This window comes from Felis catus, chromosome B1 (assembly GCF_018350175.1).
Source record: "Felis catus isolate Fca126 chromosome B1, F.catus_Fca126_mat1.0, whole genome shotgun sequence".
NCBI lineage: Eukaryota > Metazoa > Chordata > Mammalia > Carnivora > Felidae > Felis > Felis catus.
This window is the reverse complement of record NC_058371.1, coordinates 30322349-30343226: the sequence shown is the minus strand read 5'-3', so window position 1 is coordinate 30343226 and position 20878 is coordinate 30322349. Positions and strand designations below refer to the sequence as shown.

At 36.2% G+C, this 20878-nt stretch overlaps 1 protein-coding gene across 12 annotated transcripts in view; it reads right to left on the bottom strand.

Moving 5' to 3' along the window:
• NRG1 (neuregulin 1) overlaps positions 1-20878 on the bottom strand; it is a 1111639-nt gene that overhangs the window by 133695 nt on the left and 957066 nt on the right. The window lies entirely within an intron of this gene.

The following is a 20878-nucleotide window of genomic DNA, read 5'->3' as shown; positions in this document are numbered from 1 at the left end:
TCCTACTTTTAAATATAGTCTAAATTTGAAAATCTGAGAAGAGTTTATCCGGAGGAAACATTTTAGAATATACATTTTCCTTGGAGTCTACATAGTTCTATCTCCTTGTTGCTGATCAAAATGAAAATACAAAGCTGCACCAAAGGAAAAAAAAGGGAGGAATAAAAATATACGTAGTTTCCAGAACTGATTTGGCATTCTGAGTGAACCACCTAACTGGCAATACAGTTGTAAGGTCATAAGCCTTATAACGCTCATAGGAGTAGAAGTATCCTATTTAAAATCAAATGCCAGCCTCGTATTTTTCTGTTTCTTCTCTGTGCAAGGGGTGGACATTTTTTCTGCATTGTTATAGTTCTTATTACTTTAAAAATATGAATTTAACAGTCATAAGATAAAAATATCTTGTCATTTGACCTCCAATTCAAACTCAGCTATCATAAATCACACAATATGTTGCTAGGTCAAGATCTGTTTAAGAATGACTTGTTTCTTCTTCCTATTTCAGAAACTACATGGAGTGAAAGGATTTAGGCTTCCTACAAAGATGAACTGTAATTCCAAGAATAATTAGATCTAAATTTTACTTTTACTGATTGTTGGAGCCGGAATAGGATTTACCCATGAATTTTGTTTTCTACCAGAAGAAAAAAGGTCCAAGGAAGTTAAAAATCATCATCATCATCATCCTCATCGTCATCTTCCTGGAGTCACACCAAAATTAATTTCAGAGTCAAGACTAAATTCAGGACTAATGCTCCTCCCCTTTCAACTCATTTCTACAAAGGAAAGCTCTCTAGTGAAGTACTGTCAAAGACGATACAAAGAAAGAGTAGAATGGACGTTCTGTCACTACTGCCATGGATTATCTCTACAGGAATACTTCACTTTGAGCCTTCACTGTGACTGCTTCTACTTAAAAGTTACTTTTCTTGGGGCGCCTGGGTGGCTCAGTCGTTTAAGCGTCTGACTTTGGCTCAGGTCACGATCTCGCGGTCCGTGAGTTCGAGCCCTGCGTCGGGCTCTGGGCTGACGGCTCAGAGCCTGGAGCCTGTTTCAGATTCTGTGTCTCCCTCTCTCTTTGACCCTCCCCCGTTCATGCTCTGTCTCTCTCTTGTCTCAAAAATAAATAAACGTTAACAAAAATTAAAAAAAAAAAGTTACTTTTCTTGAATGCTCCCATGACCACTTTTGGTCACAACTCTGCTGTATATTCAGGCTCTCTTTCTGAAAGTTATCTCAGAGACCAATATTTATATTCTGACTCATTTACTCAACCTCATTTTATCACACTAAAAGGACACACAGACTTTGTGCTGTGGAGCCCAACAGCTTTCGTTGAGGATAGGCTGGAGATAAGAAATTAGTTTAACAATGGAAACATTACACCTGAGCTTTATGCTTACGTGGAAAGATGCAGAAGAGACCCGCTAGCTAGCGGGTGGAAGGGAGCTTATCTTGAGGTAAGGAGACTGTCATGTCAAAATAGGGATCAGCCTACTATTATTGCAATAGTTCAAAAATATGTGATACCAAGATTACCAATATTTGAGAACTGGCGAGGCAGGGTTATGTCCTCTTTTAATTTGGAGAATCAGAAGGCTGGAACAGGGAAGGAATGACTGTCAGGAAGAGGAGAAAGAAGGCTGTTGATAATGGAGTTAAATCCTGAAACATGATGCCTAGAAAATCCCAGCTCCAAATATGATGACTCATTCCAGAGAAACCTAAATTCTGTTTGTTGGCAATAGTTACAAACAGAGAGGGAGGGAGGCAAACCATAAGAGACTCTTAAATACAGAGAACAAACTGAGTGTTGATTTGGGGTGGGAAGTGTGGGGGAGGGGGAAAATGAGTGATGGGCATTGAGGAGGGCACTTGTTGGGATGAGCACTGGGTGCTGTATGTAAGTGATGAATCATGGGAATCTACCCCCAAAACCAAGAGCACACTGTATACACTGTATGTTAGCCAACTTGACAATAAATTATATTAAATAAATAAATAAATAAATAAAATTTAAGTTTATTTTCATAAATAAATAAATAGATACAATTTAAGTTTGTTTTAAAAAATAAAATAAAATATTTACAGAAAAAATAAATTGTTGGCATAATCCATCACTTACATATTCTTTTAAAATTTTTTTTTTTTCAACGTTTATTTATTTTTGGGACAGAGAGAGACAGAGCATGAACGGGGGAGGGGCAGAGAGAGAGGGAGACACAGAATCAGAAACAGGCTCCAGGCTCTGAGCCATCAGCCCAGAGCCCAACGCGGGGCTCGAACTCACGGACCGCGAGATAGTGACCTGGCTGAAGTCGGACGCTTAACCGACTGCGCCACCCAGGCGCCCCGATATTCTCTTAAAGACTGTAATAAAACATATATGTCAGGCATACTGGGATATGTGGGAATAAAATACAGGCAGGTATGCAACTTACTTGAAAAGGCATCAAAAATAAGAGTGGGTAGAGAGGTCAAATGGGCATTTGATAAAGCAAATACAGCAAATGTTAACTGTAAAATCTAGGCACTGGGCATAAGTTGTTCACAATCATTAAACTTTTCTGTATGTTTGGAAATTCTGTAATAAAATGCTGGAAAAAATATCTTCAAAGATTTTTTTCATAACTATTTCTGGCCACAACATATGACAGAGAACCCATCTTAATTTCCTGTAATAAGTTTTATTACAAAAACTCTGTAGTCCATGCCAAACAAACAAAAGAATCAACCAATTCCACATTCATTAATCTGTATTTGTTCACTTCTTCCACTGCATGCACCCTTCCCACCCACGTTCCCCTACCACTCTCACCTTAAGGAACTGACTTTTAAAATGAATTTCAGGGGTGCCTGGGTGGCTCAGTCGGTTGGGCACCTAACTCTCGGTTGTGGCTCAAGTCATGGTCTCGCAGTTGGTAAATTTGAGCCCCACATCGGGATCTTAGACTGACAGTGCAGAGCCTGCTTGGGATTCTCTCCCTCTCCCTCTGCCCCTTCCACCCTCTCTCTCTATCTCAGAATAAATAAATAAGTGAACTTAAAACTATATATTAAAAAAAAACCATGAATTTCAAAATTATATCAGAAATACAAGATTCATATGACTTTAACTATTAGATAATGGCAATGAAGCATCTTTATATAAATAAACCATTAGTTGCTGTAGAAAATCTAAGAGCTTTTCTTGACCCCTCCCCCACACCATTTCTTTACTGAGAAGGAATTTTTCCTAATGCCATACTTCAGTCACTAGGGAACTGGAACATCTATGAATAATGTGAAGAGGGAAATTACAAAGTTCACTTTACTGACAATCAGAAAGGTTAGACAGTAGCTTCATTTTATTGGAAAAATAGAAACAGAATCCTTTAATTGCTGATGACACTTGCATCTCGAGCATATCGTTTTCAACGGTCAACTGGTCAGGGGACACTATAAGGCCAAGGGCTCTGATGTGCAAGTTGGGCTTCTCCACTGCTGTATTTCCCACCCAGTTATGCATACAGTATTTTATAAAACTGTTAAATATTTATGATGCAGTACAAAGCCCCTCTAAAAGCATCTGTATTTAACTAAATCATGTCACTGACAGCAAGAGGCATGCAAGAGTAATTTAACCTAGCAGGAAAGTACTTCTTTTACATATCACTGCCGTGCAGAGAGTTTCAACCATATGCTGTTTCTACCCCCACATACCTCCCATAAGAAAGAAAAGGCTTTTAAAGAGGTTTCTCGAATGAAACATAAATCTTCTGAAGTGTTTCTCAAAAATTCTTCCCTGTGGCTTTGCCACGACTCTGTCACTAGAGGTGAGACAAATAACCTATCCTTTGGTTGAATCTCCTTGGCCCCAAGCTAAAGTACCTGGATATGGCCCAACATTTACCTCTGTCATGTCCTTCCAAATATTTACTACTATAGTCTACCAGTGACTATACCAAAGGCATCCAAAAGGTATCCATGTACAACTGGATTTCCACTCCCATTCTTCCCTTTCACCCAAAAAGACTCCAGTGAAAAAGTTCTGCATGAGTATATCAAAAGTTAAATTATTCATAATCATTCACAGTCTTAAAACCAAAGAATCTACTGAGAGAAATGCTACTATTTAAGCAGTTTTCCAAGTTACCTAAGGTTGTAGTGATGCAAATGAATAGCAGAGAGAAATTGCTGAAATTAAAAAAAAAAGTACAATGAGAAGGTAAGACATTTTTCAGCATCTGCTGGCTCAGAGCTAGCTGTACTCCCGGAGACAAGAGGTTTGAAAATAACCTCTGGCAAGGGAAAAAGTTGTGTCGAATGGGTACAAAAATAATTAGCTTAGTGACTTGTATGCTGTCAAAAACTCAGAGCTAAATGCTTGAGTTGTCCAACTGGAAATGAACTGATATTACTGTAATTCAGCCAACATATAGCAACTGATGAGAAGATTTGCTGATCAGCATTTAAACCAACTTCTTTTCAGTCTGGAAGGTAAAAATGGAAAAGCTCTGGATGACCTGCTTTTCAAAAGCAGTAGATTTCAGATTTTGAGGTCACTGTATCATATATGGTCAAAATGGCTACCATTTCTAAAGACCAAAGATATACGTTAATTGATCTTGCCATCTATCTGCCCATCCGTCCAAAAACTGTTCACTAAGTGGCTGGCTATGTCCCAGACATCGTGCTGGAGTTTACAGATGTGGAAGCAGGAAGGGAAAAGACACTCCACCCTTCTCTGAAGTAGAAAGTGGGGTTGTCTGACGAGAGTGAAGCCATGATTCAAATTTTGAGAGTGGTAATGTCCGAGTCTCCATGGAAAATAGCAGAGAAAGCTGACTATGAGAAACAACAGCAAGGCAGACATCATGGCAAGTAGTAGATCTACACCAGTCCTTCCTTATTTATCATCCTCACTATCAGGATCCTTCTTTCTCCTCTTGAGAATTGTATTTGGAAAGTGCACCCATGAAAAAAGACTTAAAAAAAGTCATCAATAACAGAAGAAATAACTTCTCTGCTGAGCCCTACCATCCTTGGACCCAAGCAAAACTGAAATTCGGGGAGGAAAGAGGAAGAGAAGAGAACAAGAACACAACAAGTATTTACTTCTCAGCTCAGGGCATCTTTTTCCAACAGCAGAATTTAATTTGCAACATTAGATGGTCCACTTAATCATGCTGTGTGGCTTAACTCTGGCCATGATAAGACCAACCCACTTAAATGATGTTACTGGTAAGTACATGAATCAAAAAGCTTTAACCTCCTTAACAGTGTGATGCCCCTCTGTTGCATATTTCTGCTGATACAAACATGATCACTGAGGTAAGAAGATGCACCCTAAACCTGGACTTTTAGCAGGAAAATTTAATTTCTCTATTTCAATTGCTTTTTTAAAGAATTAAGACAGTATTTGAAAACATTGTGCAATTACAGCAAGTAAAAATTATTCATATTAATGTGAAAAGGGAAGATTTGGTCTCCAGTTAATGCCTCTTCTGCTACAAGCTTTACAATTTTTTTCCCAACGTCCAAAAATGCGCCTTTTGTCAGTTTTTCCATATACATCCTAGCTTCATCTTGTCCTTGCTGCCTTTGGTAGCTTCATTCATTCACTCATTCATTCAGTAATTATTTGTTAAGTGCCTAATATGTGCCAGCCCTACCTAAGACTACGAGAATAAAGGAAAGAGATTGCAATGGTTGCTGCTTTCACGGTGTCACATTCTAGGGGAGGACTTAGTTTTCCTAACCTTGGTCTGGCACAAATACAAATATTTCAGAAGTGAGAGTCCACGCCTTCTCATGGATTCTATATGTACAGTAGACATGTTGTGGAAACACTGTTTATTGTACGTGCATGTCTAAGTATCTGAGGTTGTTTTCACTCAGGATCGAGTTATGAAAGTATTTCTTTCCCATGTTTTTAACAAAACACCCATCAAAACATACTGGGCTATAGTAGTTATTTGATGATGGGTTGAGTTTTTAAAAAGTTACTGGCTTGATTGTTTTAGTGGGTGGATTAAAACACATAAATTGAATAAAATATTAATATATTTTATTATTATCTTTTTGGGGAATTGAAGACTTATTTACCAGTCATGCCAATGCACAGTTTTAAAATAGGGTGGGCCAAATTTTCCGAACTAGTAAGGAAATGTTCTAATTACCCAGAAATCCTGACATTTCAAAATAGAAAAAAATTATACTCAAAACCAAAGAGAAAAAATTATATTACATACATACAGATCTGAGGATTTAGTTTAAAACTTGGTTGGTTGTAGAAACTAGTTTAATCAATAAGGAAGTTTAACATGATTCAAAGAAATAAATATTAAACATTTTGACTAACATTAGTTCTGATATCTCCCTAGGCTCTGCAAAATCACTGACATGGCAAAAGCTAAAGATGACCAAAGTAATTGTCACTATTAGTTATAAGTCATCATATTCATAAATACATGAGCCGTTCAGACTTAAACTGATGGTAATTAAAGAAACCAACAATAAAATGAAGACTAACATCCTTTATCTACTTAGAAACATTTTTCCTTGTTTCAATTAATTCTCATGAGAATATACAAGGCTCTAGAGCAACCTGATTCTCATTCAATATCTAAATCAACTTGAATTTTTTCATCCATACGACATAATTTTAATGCTGAACAGTCATTCGTCATTCGGTGAATGTTCAATGATAGCATGTCCAACAAAGAAAAGGATACGTATGGGGGTGGAACTTTGTTATTCTACATTAACATTGTCTGAGGGTGCATTTTAAAGGACATCGCTAAACAAGTTTTGCTTTTAAAAACTGAAAACCTAAAAATTTCTCTTTTTTAAATACTAATATCTCTGTTGCTCAAAGTAACACATTAATTTTTAAGAACATAAGTTTATAAACACTTTGAAGTTCAAAGTATGATATATATTACTTACTTTGCAATTAAGTCATAATCATAGCATTTTTCCTCCTTCATCCTAAATCCAGTGACATGCTATACTGTCAAGCTACCTGAAGGATTATGTATTATCTTTAACCAATATCTCATTCTTGCTCTTAAGAGCAAGTGTGCGCACACCCAAAAAGTCAATGGATCCTGTGCAAAGTAAAAGAGGTTTTAAAAATAAGTAAATTAGATCTAATTATGGGCAATAGAGTTTTAAAAGGTCCTAGGTGAACATTACCAGCACTTTCTATGTTGAATTAAGCATGCAGTTTAGTCAGCAAAGATATTATTTTTATATATCATGTTTATGTCTACTATAAATATCATAAGCATTCCATTAACATTAACCTAGTGAGTAATGCATATATGATGGCGTCAGGTTCTAATCAGTGATAATAACTGCCTACAACTATTTCCCCTACTGTTCATCTCCCCACTCTTTTACCCTGACTAACAAAGACATGCCTACCAAAGTCTAAGGGTTCATGTAGTTACAGGAAACCGGATGCATTATTTATAAGGATGCAGAGGCTAGAAAGTTCGGCTATGCCGCTTATCCTAGCAGTAGTAGGCTCGAAGCTATTGGCAATAGGAATCCTGCCAGTGCATTAGAAGATGAGACAGAGGGATCTCTGCCAAATAAAATAGCTAAGTAATAACAAATGTTAAAGAAGAGCCTTGGGGGTTGGAGGGAGTCCTGAGCTTATGGCTGAAGCACAATTCAGATCACCAAGCTTTTGCAGTCAATGCGGAAAGAAGAGTTGTAATTGCAATTAATTCTTTGTGTCTTATCTTTCTTGAGTGCTTGCTTTTTAATTACAGTTATACATTTTTTTAATGTTACTCAGCATCTGTGTACAAATGAGAAAATTACAACTGGTATAAAATAGGTATGGCACATACCTATCAGATTGCAAACTCAGGGGTAATTCATTGTGTGTACTATCCACGTTGTTTAGAAATCCAGCTCACTGTTTTAGTGATCCAGGACAAATTGGTATTTTCTCTCTTTGATTTCAAAGAAAAAGAAATCCAACCATGAAAAAGCCACCATTTCTTACTTTTCATGTGTTCAAAACTGATATATTGCCACAGACAGACACCTGTCATGGCTTTAAGTAGATTTTGAGATATTGCCATTCAAGTTTCATTTTCTGTTTAATCATCCTCAGTCACTTGGAATTTACACCACATTGCAACAAAAGGCCGCATGCTCTAAATGTTAATAGCAGCAGGAGATGAAAATGCCATCTTGCTTGGAAAAAAAAAACCTAAAAACTGACAAAATAAGTCAATCTAAACACAAAAAAGAAAACCTACTATAAAGACTGTTAAAGTCAAATAACCTTCTGTATCAATTTGAAATTTATACAAAAAGCTATGATTTTTATTCTGCATCTCAAAATTGATCTGAAAATTACCATCAGAATGAAGGCTGAGGTAGTTGAGGATATGTATCACCTATGTGTTTATTTATTTGTTTCTTATAATGCTAAGTTTCAGATATTTAATGGACACCCCTTTTTATCGACCATAAAGCACTCATCATTGTCTCTCCAACCCAATATGTGTGCGAGGTTTATGAATTCCTTCTAAATTATCCAAGTACCAAAAAATATGATTTCTTATCTAAAACTTTCTTGTCTGAATGCTTTTTATCATAGTAAATGTGTACGTATATTTCTGTACTTTGCTCAGGAACCTTGATTCATAGAACTGATTTGGTCCAAGTAACTGGGTTAGAGGAAAACAACTATTTTCAAAAGTAGCTGCAATGATCACATGCCCTCACAAGAGGAGCCCTCTGAGGGTTTTTCTTTCATCCTCTATAGTCACTACAATCAGTGAGTGAAAAGAGCTCAGGATGTGGAGTCAGAGAGGCTGGAAAGCAACTTTGCTTCTGCCATTACTTTTTATCTAACCTTGACAAATACTGACTTGTTTGAGCCTCTTAGGTTTTTCATTGTATAACTTGACTAATAAATATTTGTTCTCAAATGAAAGAATCTGATGTGTGATAGGTGCTCACTAGAAGATATTATTACTACTTTAGTATCATTACTTTTAATGATAATAAAAAGAAAAATCAACCTTATTAATGCAATGGTGGCATGCCCTTATTCCCAAAGACTCTTCAGCACCACAGAGAGGAACAGCGACCAACCAGTTAATATGTAGATTTTCAGATAATTTATAATAATCCCATCTAAGGGGAAACAGATTCTTATAAACCACCACGTAAATGAATATTTGTCATAAAATGAAGAAACTTCCCGGATACAGAAGTCAGAAATATTGAAATAGAAGCATACAAAATGTTAAATACTTCTCAAAATGTTAAAAATTTTCTAATATTATTTCAGCCAATGTTATTTTTTTAAAACATCGATTTAAAAATATTTAAATATCTGGGGTGCCTGGGTGGCTCAGTCAGTTAAGCGTCTGACTTTGGCTCAGGTCATGGTCTTGCAGTTTGTGAGTTCAAGCCCCGCGTCAGGCTCTGTGCTGACAGCTCAGAGCCTGGAGCCTGCTCCGGATTCTGTGTCTCCCTCTCTCTCTGCCCCTCCCCCGCTCATTCTCTCTCTCTCTCTCTCTCTCTCTCTCTCTCTCTCTCTCTCAAAAATAAACATTAAGAAAATTCTTTTAAATATTTAAATATGTTTCATGATTTTTTAGGTGTCTTCCTATAATTACATATGCATACAACTTTTAAAAAGTATAATAATCTAACTAAAATAATCACCTCTGGGAAACAGTACAGTGATACGTTATGGGAATGGAAACACAAATAACCCCAAATCCCTTCCTTCCAGACCTTACATTACAGTTTGGGAACCGATGTGCACTTCGTGCCAATAACTAGTAGCAATCTTGTTGCTTGAAGCAAGAGCTATGAGACCATCAGAAGAGTACCCCTGGGGGTGGGAAGACAATCTAACATCTTTGTATATCAATAAACTAATAAAGAGTATGCTTTCTCCCTTGACTGGACAAGGAATGAATATAAGTATATATATAAATATATATATGAATATATATATTTTACAATTTCAGATACAACTTAAATGAATGAATATATTTATATATATGAATATATATATATTTACAATTTCAGATACAATTTAAATGAATGAATATATATATTCATATATATAAAAATATGTATGAATATATATATTTTACAATTTCAGATACAATTTAAATAAATGAATATATAAATATATATGAATATATATAAATATATATATGGATATATATAAATATATATGAATATATATATATATTTACAATTTCAGATACAATTTAAATAAAATATACCCAAGTCTGCACTACTGCTACAAAAGGAGGGAGGTGAGTTAAGACGTTTTGACAATTATTGAGAGAGCAGAGCTGGTTCTATTCTTCATGAAGACCCTCTCCACTAGCAGCTTCTATTAGACTCACTCTTCATGCACTTTGTACATAAAAGGTCACAGCCAATGTTCTAGAAACTTAAAAAAAAAAAAACAAGCAGAAAGTTTTAGTCATACTTGTTTCTGTATGTATGCATGTAATGATGTCAGGTTTCATTTTTATTTTTTCACAAAGCTGAACAGTTTTAAATCTCAGTCCCCTTCACCTGCATTGTAAAAATGTTTTTAAAGGTTCCAACAAATCCCTTATGTGCCCTTGAGTCACCTATTTCCTTCCTAAAGCTTATCTTGCTTTCACACACAGTCTCATTTGCACATACACGGCAATTCTGCTGCCCCCATAATCTATTCATTCTAAAACATACCCAAGGATTCTTTGTATGGTTTATTTTTCTGCAGATAACTTGAGGATCAAGCCTGAACAAGATGCATTTCTGCTTTGGAGTATTAGGGATGTGAAAATAAGAACCTGCGATGAGGATAACAGAGGGGAAAAAACTCTATCTGGATCAACTAAAGGGAAATGTACAAAATTTGTAAAAAACAAAAACAAACCTATTACGGCCACTTAAATAATTTTCCCTCAGATATGTGTGACGCTATTTCTCTTCATATTCCCTCACATCACATCTTATCATAAAAATGTCCTGTGTGTCAAATTCTGCCGGGAACAGTTCATCAGTGGTGGATTGTTAGATTTTGCAACTTTTTAAAAGTAGTTGTAGCAACTTCTTTATTATATCTTTGTAGACTAAGAATTAAAATAACAATGATCTGTTTTCAAAGTTACATTATTTGTGAATGATGTGAATTTTTATAGGTTGATTAAATAGCTAGATCTCTAAGTTAAAATTCATGACATTTATATAAAATATTATAAAATAAATTTAATATATTTCCTCTTACAGATTATGTTTTTGAATATATCTTAATTCTTACATGGGGAATCTACAGTTGAAAACTCAATCAGATGACACAGAAGCTTCTTGTCAATTAATCACTGCTTTCAATAAATGAACTTTAAGAAATAGAGGAATCATTATAAAGGAATATTTTGTTTTCAATACTTAATCATTTTAATTAATTTATTATTTTAATTTACTATACCTAACACTCAGTTACAATAATTAGACATACATTTTCTAGCTTACTATTTCTTTCACCTTTAGGTCAATTCAATAAATGTTAAAAAATAAAAATTTAAAAAAAAGACAACTAATGAAAACAATATTGTTCAAGAAACTTCAACCTTTCCATATATATTTCCAGGTAACCTAGTCAAAAATATCTCTTTGAATATCTTTTAAGTCCATCTATGTATGATGGGCAAGTTTCTGAAAATCAACAGTAATTCAATTTACCATACTATGATTATGCTCATCTAAAATTTCCAGTTAAGTTTCTAAATCCTTTAAGAGTTCCCAAACTGCTTTCAAAACTACTTAGTGCAAAGTAATTTCTGATTCCTCTTAATCTTATTTGGCCTTTTACTTTTAATGGTAAATCATAGATTTTCATTGTCTTTTTAAATAGATAAATTTCAGAATTCTGATTCTTGTTAAAATTATTGAGGTCTAAACATGAAGCAGAAATAATTGGCTACTTAAAAAAGAGACAACAGTAAAAAAAAACATTATCTAAATAATATTTCCTTTTAAGTCACATGCCATAGAATGGGTAAGTGTATTCTATCTTAAGCAAGATTATTTAAAAAGCAACTTAATTTAAAAATCTATTTCCCATATTCTGCTTTGTATCATGAATATGTGTCATTACACATAATTAGCACAATTAACCACAATTAACCTTTCTATTTTACTGCAAACTACTTCAGCCCAAGGACTAATCTTGACTTCACCTCCCCCAACCTTCTCCCCTTTCAAGAAATACACTTCACAGTTCCTAGCATCGTGCTGGAGCCCTATGGGAAATAGATTACTAACCATTCACTTATTTTAATCAAAGAGAGAGAAACCCTCAGTGATCTAAGACTCAAATAGCAAAAACAGGGCCATCAAATTTTAATTTCACATTTACCACTCACTTGCTATTTGACCTGAGTTGTCACTTGGCCTATCCCAATCTATATTTTACAATTTTTACTATTGAAATGAAGAAATTAATAGCCCCAAATTCCTTTTAAAAATTAAAAGGAATACGGAGGAAATTTCTTATCATGGCAAAAAAAAAAAAAAGTCCTGCAATATTTAACACGGCCTATCTCTGTCTGTCTCTCCTGTGTGTGTGTGTGTGTGTGTGTGTGTGTGTGTGTGTCTCCCTCCCACCCTCTTGCCATCTCTCCTCATCCCATTTTTTAAAAAGCTTGATATTCGCTGAAGAGGAGACCATGGAATATCTGAGCAATGAACAAAACAATAGCTTAGATGTAATGAATAAGTTCAACCTAAACGCCAAATCTCTTAAGTAAGAGATAGTCATGGACTTGAATGGAGATGAGCGCAGCTGTAGACTCTAACCCACATTGGCCATATAATTGGTTTTTAAGATTTTGCTGACTTCTGGTAGACTGAGAGATGAAATGAAAAGTGCCATTCCAGCAGTTCTTTGACAATTAGTTGAACTATGAATACAAAGTTATTAAAAATTGAATTAAATCCTCAAGCACCTTGTATGGTAGATGCATTATAATAAGAGTAGGGCAGGGAAAAGTGGGATTTGCCTACAGATGAACTAGCGGAGACACTATTTCCTCCAGGTTTCAGTGGTGATGTCTAGGAGGCTGATAAAGCTTCAGCAAATGTGATGTCACACTTCAACAAGACCTGCTGAGTTTTCTGTACAATATTAAATGGAACAGGCTAAGCATGTTTCTTTTCCTTTTCTCACTGTTAAAAAAGAAAGAAACTAATCAATATGCAATTACTCTGGTGAAAGAAACTAGTAATTTTTCAAAAACTACTTAATCAGAGATTTCTTAATAAAAGAATCTGGATCAAATAGACTTTGGCTTCTCACTCCAAAGTCAGAACATTTCACAGATTTCAAAAATGCTTCCTATGCATTCTAATGTGAAAACCGTAGCTCATTTTTTTTTTTTTTTTACTCTTTTCTACCTTCTTCAGAAAAGCATACGTTTCTGGACTTAAAAAAAGAAGGCATTTTTAAGAATGATCATATAGTCAGCTCACAGGTTCTACTAAAGAGCCTTTCAAGATACTTCAATTGTCTTCAGTTTTCTAATTTTCTTTAAAAATCTGGTCTGCCCAATTAAACAATGTTCAGTAACATTTATTTTTAGTTTTCCTTTAAAATTCTGAGATGTGTATCTCCTGACTCTTCTAAAGTTGTCTGCTTATCAGCCATAGAGGACTGCACTGGTTTCGCCTGTCTAGCCCACCCTGCCCTTCCTTAGGTACACAACCCTCCTGCCTGTAATGAACCTACACCATGCAGTTCCCATGGGGCTGAGCCCATCTGCCTCAGGAACCCAAACACACACAGCAGTGGACATCTGACCTGGCCCCTGCCGGGCTGAGTCATTAATCTCCCTGGATACAGTAACCATTTTAGGAGCAGGCACATGACACAAGTAGAGCCAATCACATTCTTCCTTAAATTTTGCTGTGTGCATGAGGAGTGGACTTTCTCTTCTTTTTAGATTATGCGCTAAGGGGTTACAGGCTTAGAGACACCAGCAGTTCTCTCCTTGTCAGGCAGACAAAACCCACTGAGAATGAAGCTACCATTTGTAGAGAAGCAAGGCATAAAGGCTGAGAGAAGATTCTATTAATAGCAGTGGAGCTCTGGATCAAAATGCACCAGTCATGTACTCCAACATACCCTCTTTATATTAAGCCCTCTGGGGTTAAATTTCTATAGCTTGTAATCAATAAACTCTTAAATCATGATCCATATTTCGCATTTTGCTGCTGCTTTATCATGTTGTTCCCCATCCCTTCCTCTATCTTATTCCTCCCCCTACCCCAGGGAGAGAGCTGTCTCCTAGAACACCCAGGGGCTAATTTAAAGGCTTCTATTCCCATCTTCCTATTTCTCAGATCCCTAGGTAACTTGAAAAAAAAATAAAGAATTAAAAAAAACACCAAATTTATTTAAACATTGCTAGCTCTGCTCTAGATGCTTTCTTGATATACACTTCTCTGTCTCCATTCTCTTCCCTCTACTTCGCCATTTAAAAAATTAAAACTGGTTTGTGTATAATCCGTTTCACTGCTCCATCCCTAATGATTAAAAACACTTAACTATAGTTTTACTACTCTGAAAACAGGGGAAGATGTCCTTCCCTTTTCCAGCTGATGTACAAAAAGACTGACTAATTTTCTTAATGTTAACGAGACTATTTTAGTAAAAATCTCCCAAAAGAATAAAATACAAAGAAACAAGTCTGATAATTTTCTACTAATGAATTTCGGTACCATACAAATAATTTTCAGGATTTAAGATATCACATAATAAATTAAATAGTAGTTAGCCTGGGATAAGGGAATGCAACTATCTGAAAAAAACTGCTGCTGAGGGAGATATGCCTGTTTGATGAAGATCACACTCCCATTAGCACAATGGCTCTAAGATTATTCCCATCTCTGTAAAATAGCATATTTGGAAATATACCACATCATTCTCAAAGTAACAAAGCTGAACAGCAAGTCACTGTAATAATTGTGGACCAACAGTCTTGCCTCCTTTTATAGTACTAAGCCCTTGAATTGTATTGCCATTAACTAAGGGCTCGCCTGTCCATTTTATTACCTTGTAGTTTGTGGGAAATGTATTAATTCAATAAAAGCTGGCTTTGGGATAACTGAAACAAATGTTGATTATATCCCGGGAATCTTCAGAAAAACTACATCTTGATGCCTTTTTTTTTTTTTTTTAAGAAGGCCCTCCCTCAAGCTGGCTGTATGGATCCCATAAAACTTTGTATTAAAAGACCATAAGATTTGTTGGGGTGCCTGGGTAACTTAACCAACTGGTTAAGCATCCTACTCTTGAACTCAGGCTCAGGTCATGATCTCGCGGTTCATGAGTTCGAGCCTTGCATTGGGCTCTGAACTGGACAGTACAGAGTCTGCTTGGGATTCTCTCTCTCTGCCCCTAACCCCCCCCAGCCCCCTGCTGTGCATGCTCTCTCTCAAATAAATAAACTTAAAAAAAAAAAGACCATAGGATTTGCAATGAGAAGATTCAGTTTTAAATTTCTGCTATACCACCTACTTAGTTTTTGAATTTGGACATGTCAGACAGAACGTCTGAGCCTCAACCCCTCAACTGACAAATGGGATGAAATCTAGGTCACAGAGTTCTCATGTGAATAAATGACTCAACATATAAAAATACGCCTTATAAAATATACAGTATGATGCAAATATCAGTTACTTATATATACACAGCACATACACATATATGGTTTATTCCATGGTTCCAAAGAAAATTCTGTAAAAGTTTAATTTCAACTGAATACACAAGGTTAATTATAATTTCGTTGTAAGCTTGATCAAAAGTTTTGAGATGATCTCACCCAGTAGTGGAATCTAGTGAGAGACAATGAATGACTTTAGAAAGGTCAAAGGCAGGACTGAAGAATGATAGGACAGTTGTAGGCGGTACGTTAAGAAAAACAGTAAGACACATTCACTTACAAAATGAATGAACTGAACACGAAGGCAGTAACTTGCCTGAGCATAGGAATGGCTGTGATATATACATGCCAGTGCTCTTGGCCAAGACACTGTACTACCCCAAAAATCTGTAAGTGCCTAGGCAATTAGAAAGATGGAAGTAATACCAGTGGGGCAATTTCCTTTTTAAATTATTCTCTTATTGCTATATGGTGCATGGGAATTTGTTTGTCATTCTCCACAACAGAGCCACCACACCCTTGAAAATGTCATGTTTCTAGAAACCTGGAAACACAATTTGCATTCACTTGGAAGTAGCTCTCCAACGGTGACAGGACAGATTTCATATTTGCCACCAATAAAAATCTGAAATTGAAATGCCATTTTTCCAGCTGAGAATCATTTAGCAAAGGTTCAGGCAGTTTCCTCCACCATTAAAGCAGGTAAGTCAGTTCCAGCTGAGGATGGAATGTAAATCTCACCAATGGACCATGGACTTGGCCCAATCTGATCAATACATATCACTGCCCCCAAGGGAAAATGCTGTATCTCATTATAACAAAAATGTCCTGCGGACAAAAGAGGTTTTCCCCTTCAGTGAGCTCTTTTAGGTGTCAAATTAAGGACTGAATTCTTCATTTCATTCAGAGATTTCAAAGAGGACTTCCTGGATAAGTTCCTTTGAAATGCAGGCTTAGCTGAGAATATATCATATTTTGAAAAGACACAGTGATTTCCGAGCATAGAACTTCCAGCATCATCATTTAGAATGCAAATAATTAGCTCCTTTCCTCCTCCAAAAATAAAGATATTGTCCTACATTGTTCAAATAAGACGTAAGGCTGCCTCTAATTACCATTCTCTTTTTAGAGCCACATCGCTTTTCCAGGTATAGCTCTCTCCCACAGAGAGGGGAGACCACCTAAAAGCAAAGATGTGCTAAATGATTCACATTAATTTTCCCACATCAGGCTTCCAATATAGATTTGAGACAAACAAGATTATACGGACCTTGAAACTGAGTCTCGGGGAGGTTAACAACTCGCCTAAGATTACCCAGGAACTGCAGCACTCATATTTAGACTTACAAGCACGTGTCCACCCAAGATGTGTGTTCTTTCCATTTCGCCTCACTGCCTGCCATGCTTTGATGGGTGACATACAGATCGTAGGGGCTCAGCTGGTCCCAGGCCATACATTTACCTTATTAGGCTACCACCCATACTCCCAGTCCACTTCGTGTCAAAGATAACTTTGCAGTCCATTCATAGAATCGCATTCCTTTCAATATTAAAGGCTTTTTCTTTGAGGCAACAAAATCTCATGCATCATAGCAGACTAGTGTATTGCCTGGGTTTGAATTCTGCTTGTATGACTTCAGACAAGATAGATCAGTATCATCATCTGAAAACTGGATTAAGGTTTTGTGAGAATCATGAGTTACCATCCATACAAATCACCCAGGACAGTGCCTGGTATACAGAAAGTCTTCAATAGATTTATGCTATTATTATCACTTGAAACACTTACTACTATTTAAGACTGTTTTCCAGAAACTTATCTTTATTTTTTTCTAATTACTATTCATCAGACTTCTCATTTTTGTTTCCCTCATTTATATATTAAATTGGAATGGATGGTTCTTAATTCAGTAAAGTGATTGGTATAACAATTGCACTTTTTTTTTTTTTACGGCATTCAATAAAATTGTAGGCAACATAGGGTCACGGGCAGCTGGCACTTCAGAGAAAAATAATTCAGGTTTGTTCTAAGCAGTCCTTTTACTTTCGTGCTGATCCTACGTAAAGGAGGAACAAGAGCGTCCTACTAACTTTTGTTCACATTCTTCTCCTTACACAATCTCACGTAAGTGTATGTAATAGGACGCTTGTTTAGCAAATAATATGTTTCAAGTCACAGATGCCTCATTTACCAAAAAAAAGTAAATAAAGGAAAATAATGTTAATCTTTACCAGGAGATCATTATAAGACACTTCTTGAAAACTTTATAAATTAGTAACTCTAAAAATAGTGAATACACAATGCAAATTTCAATCCCAATTTCAAAAAAGAAATAGTTAAAATTTTCCTTACAAAGGGTAGGCTTTGTAACTTTGATATTTCACCAGTAATTATGAATTGCTAGGAATAATAAATACACAGGGGGAATAAATGATAAGGTGTTTGTAAATGAAAAATAAATTCTTTTAAACCTCCAGTCAAGAACAACTGCTTTATTGTTACGATGCTCAAAAAATATTTAAAAATTTAAGATTTAAAAAAATATGTGAAAATATTTCTGATCAGTATTTAATAACTAGCATGAGAAAAATGCTTGTTATACATTAAGTAGATAGAGGAAGGGTGGATAAACAGAAAGTCAGAATGAAAAACATTGATTAGAGGAATATATATATTAAAATATTAGCAATAGTATTTCAGATAGGTAAGTGGGCAATTCTTATTTTCTTCTTCTTGTTTTTTCTATTCCAATAGGAGTTTGAGACGTCAAAAGCAGAACTTTGAGGGCAGGCATGGTCAGAGAAGGCTTTGGAGAAAAGCAAGAAGTCAGCAGAAAGGACGGAGAGTGCTGAGCAGGGCCAAGGATGTAAACCGACACTGCTGAACCGTCACAAGATTTACTCAGCAGTGACACGCTCTCATCAACAGGACTGGCAGTAAGGGGATGTTTCCCCACAGAGGTGTGCACATTTGTACCTGAAGAATGAACAAGAAACAGGGCTGCCTGACCCCAAAAGCACACCAGGTCATCGTAACACATAATAGGTTTGCTGAATCCATCCTCTTCAGAAAGGCTTTTTAACGTGTACATAGAAAACACAAGTGCCAATAGTTCAAAGAACGTAGCCCCACAAAGACATGATTACATCCCAACTGCGTAGTTCAGTTTTCACGTCCGGGGATTTACTGGTGTCTCCTTTCTGGGTGAAACGAAGTGAAAAGAAACCTATTCTTCAGGGCTGATTATTCCTGACCCATGTGAACTTTCCCAAGGACTTCGACTCACAGATATCGTTTGAATGTTTAAGTCCCGCTTATTGCCATTACTGCTTCCTCAAGTTTCCCCTTCAGCCTTTACTAGATGGAGCTATGCTGACGTCACAGCCTTCTGCAATGCAAGGTTCTATGGGTGCTGCCCATAGGTGAGCTGATGATGCCTCACACTGCTCTCATCGTTCTAACCAAGAATAGACTTAGGATCCTGCCACTATTGGTTGCATTTTCAAATTATGGAGCATACTTTCATGAGATTAACAAAAATGTGGGCATTAATCAATCCCACAGCATTTACTGAGAGTCTAGCATGAACGGGGAAGGAGGGATGCATGAAAATGGCACACTGATATATTTTAACATGATATCAAAACACAAAGCCTTCTTTCTTTGTCAAAATCCTTTACCAAACAACAGGAACTAACTCTGCTGAGAGTTGGAGATCAGAGTCAGATTTCAAAATTATTTCTCTCTCAACAGTATTGCAATGAATACAATATGAACCGAGAGATTCATTTCAGTTCCCTAAAGCTCTGGAAAATCCAAAGAAGTATTTCTTCTATTCCAAGACTGCTCGGATATGCTTAAGGATAGCATCCATCGCCCTGTTAATGATAGCATGAGGGTTCCAATTACAAGAGTTTCAATAACTTTATTCAATGAATCATGCAAGGGAGAAACTGTTCCCAGACAAAATGCCAAAAGGAAAAATCCAGTATTTGCCCTTGTATAATAAGCACTCAAAAATCTAAAACAAAGCTCCACATGATGCCTTAATGCTAGTCAGCTAAAATCTATATAATTATACTAATCTTTTTATAAGTAGAATTAAATAACAAATATCCCAAATTCCCCAGAAGGGATTATCATTTCAGACTATGTAATGAGTATCGTTAGAATACAGAAGAAGCCAATTTAAGTCCTCTCTAGCATTTTATTTCCTGTTTGATCTCCCTAGATTGCTGCTATCAATCTAGTTAAATGATGCTTTATCTAGCTAAAATATAGTCAAAACATCATACTTCTTGCAATAAAAGATACGTTTACATCATATCATTACAGTTCTGGTACCATCAGCCCAAAGGGAAAGGCTTTAGGTTCAAACTGGATTTATTTCAACAGCCTGAGAAAACAACTAAAGTTGCCAAATGTACAGACCTTCTTGCAAGTGGTCCCTACCATGCTGACAGCCAAAGGAAATTGTTCCTTAAACACACCCTCTGGGCTGGAATGGAATGATTGGGGACGTCTATTTATTGAAGAGCTTATCAACCTGAGAAATAGCTTTAAATAAAGAGCTAAAATATGGGAGAGAAAGACTGTAATTATAGGCTTTATTTTCAAGGTCTGATAAATTCCCCCGTTGGATATCAAAACTTAATTCTATGCCATTCACAATTCGTAAGTATCAAAACTATTTTTACTAGTCCTTGCTAATTTCTTAAGTTCCCCTGACATGGCACAAAGCACCAATCAATCTAACCGTTGTAGAACTCCATAAGCACAAAGCACATTTCACATTAAACAGATGAAAACCAATCTGAGATCTTGCCTGGGGACTTGCTTCCAAGCATTCTCATAATTAGTCACTTACTATCAAATTTGAATTAAGGGCATCTATATATAGTTTCCTTACTCTGTCACAGCAGACTTTATATGAGAACTGGGGAGCTTTAGAATAGGCACCAAACAGCTGGGTATCAGGCCTCAGGCAATTGCTCAAGGCATCAAGACACATTAAAAACCACCAACGATGTTCTCTGTTGCTCACCTAGAACCAGGCCTCAGAGGCTCTATAGTCATTTTTCAACATTCAAAGAGACTGCATTATAAAACTACCACATATGTCGTGTCTTCTCATATCCATATGTGCCTTAGGGGGAGGGGATATCTAGTCCACCCTAAG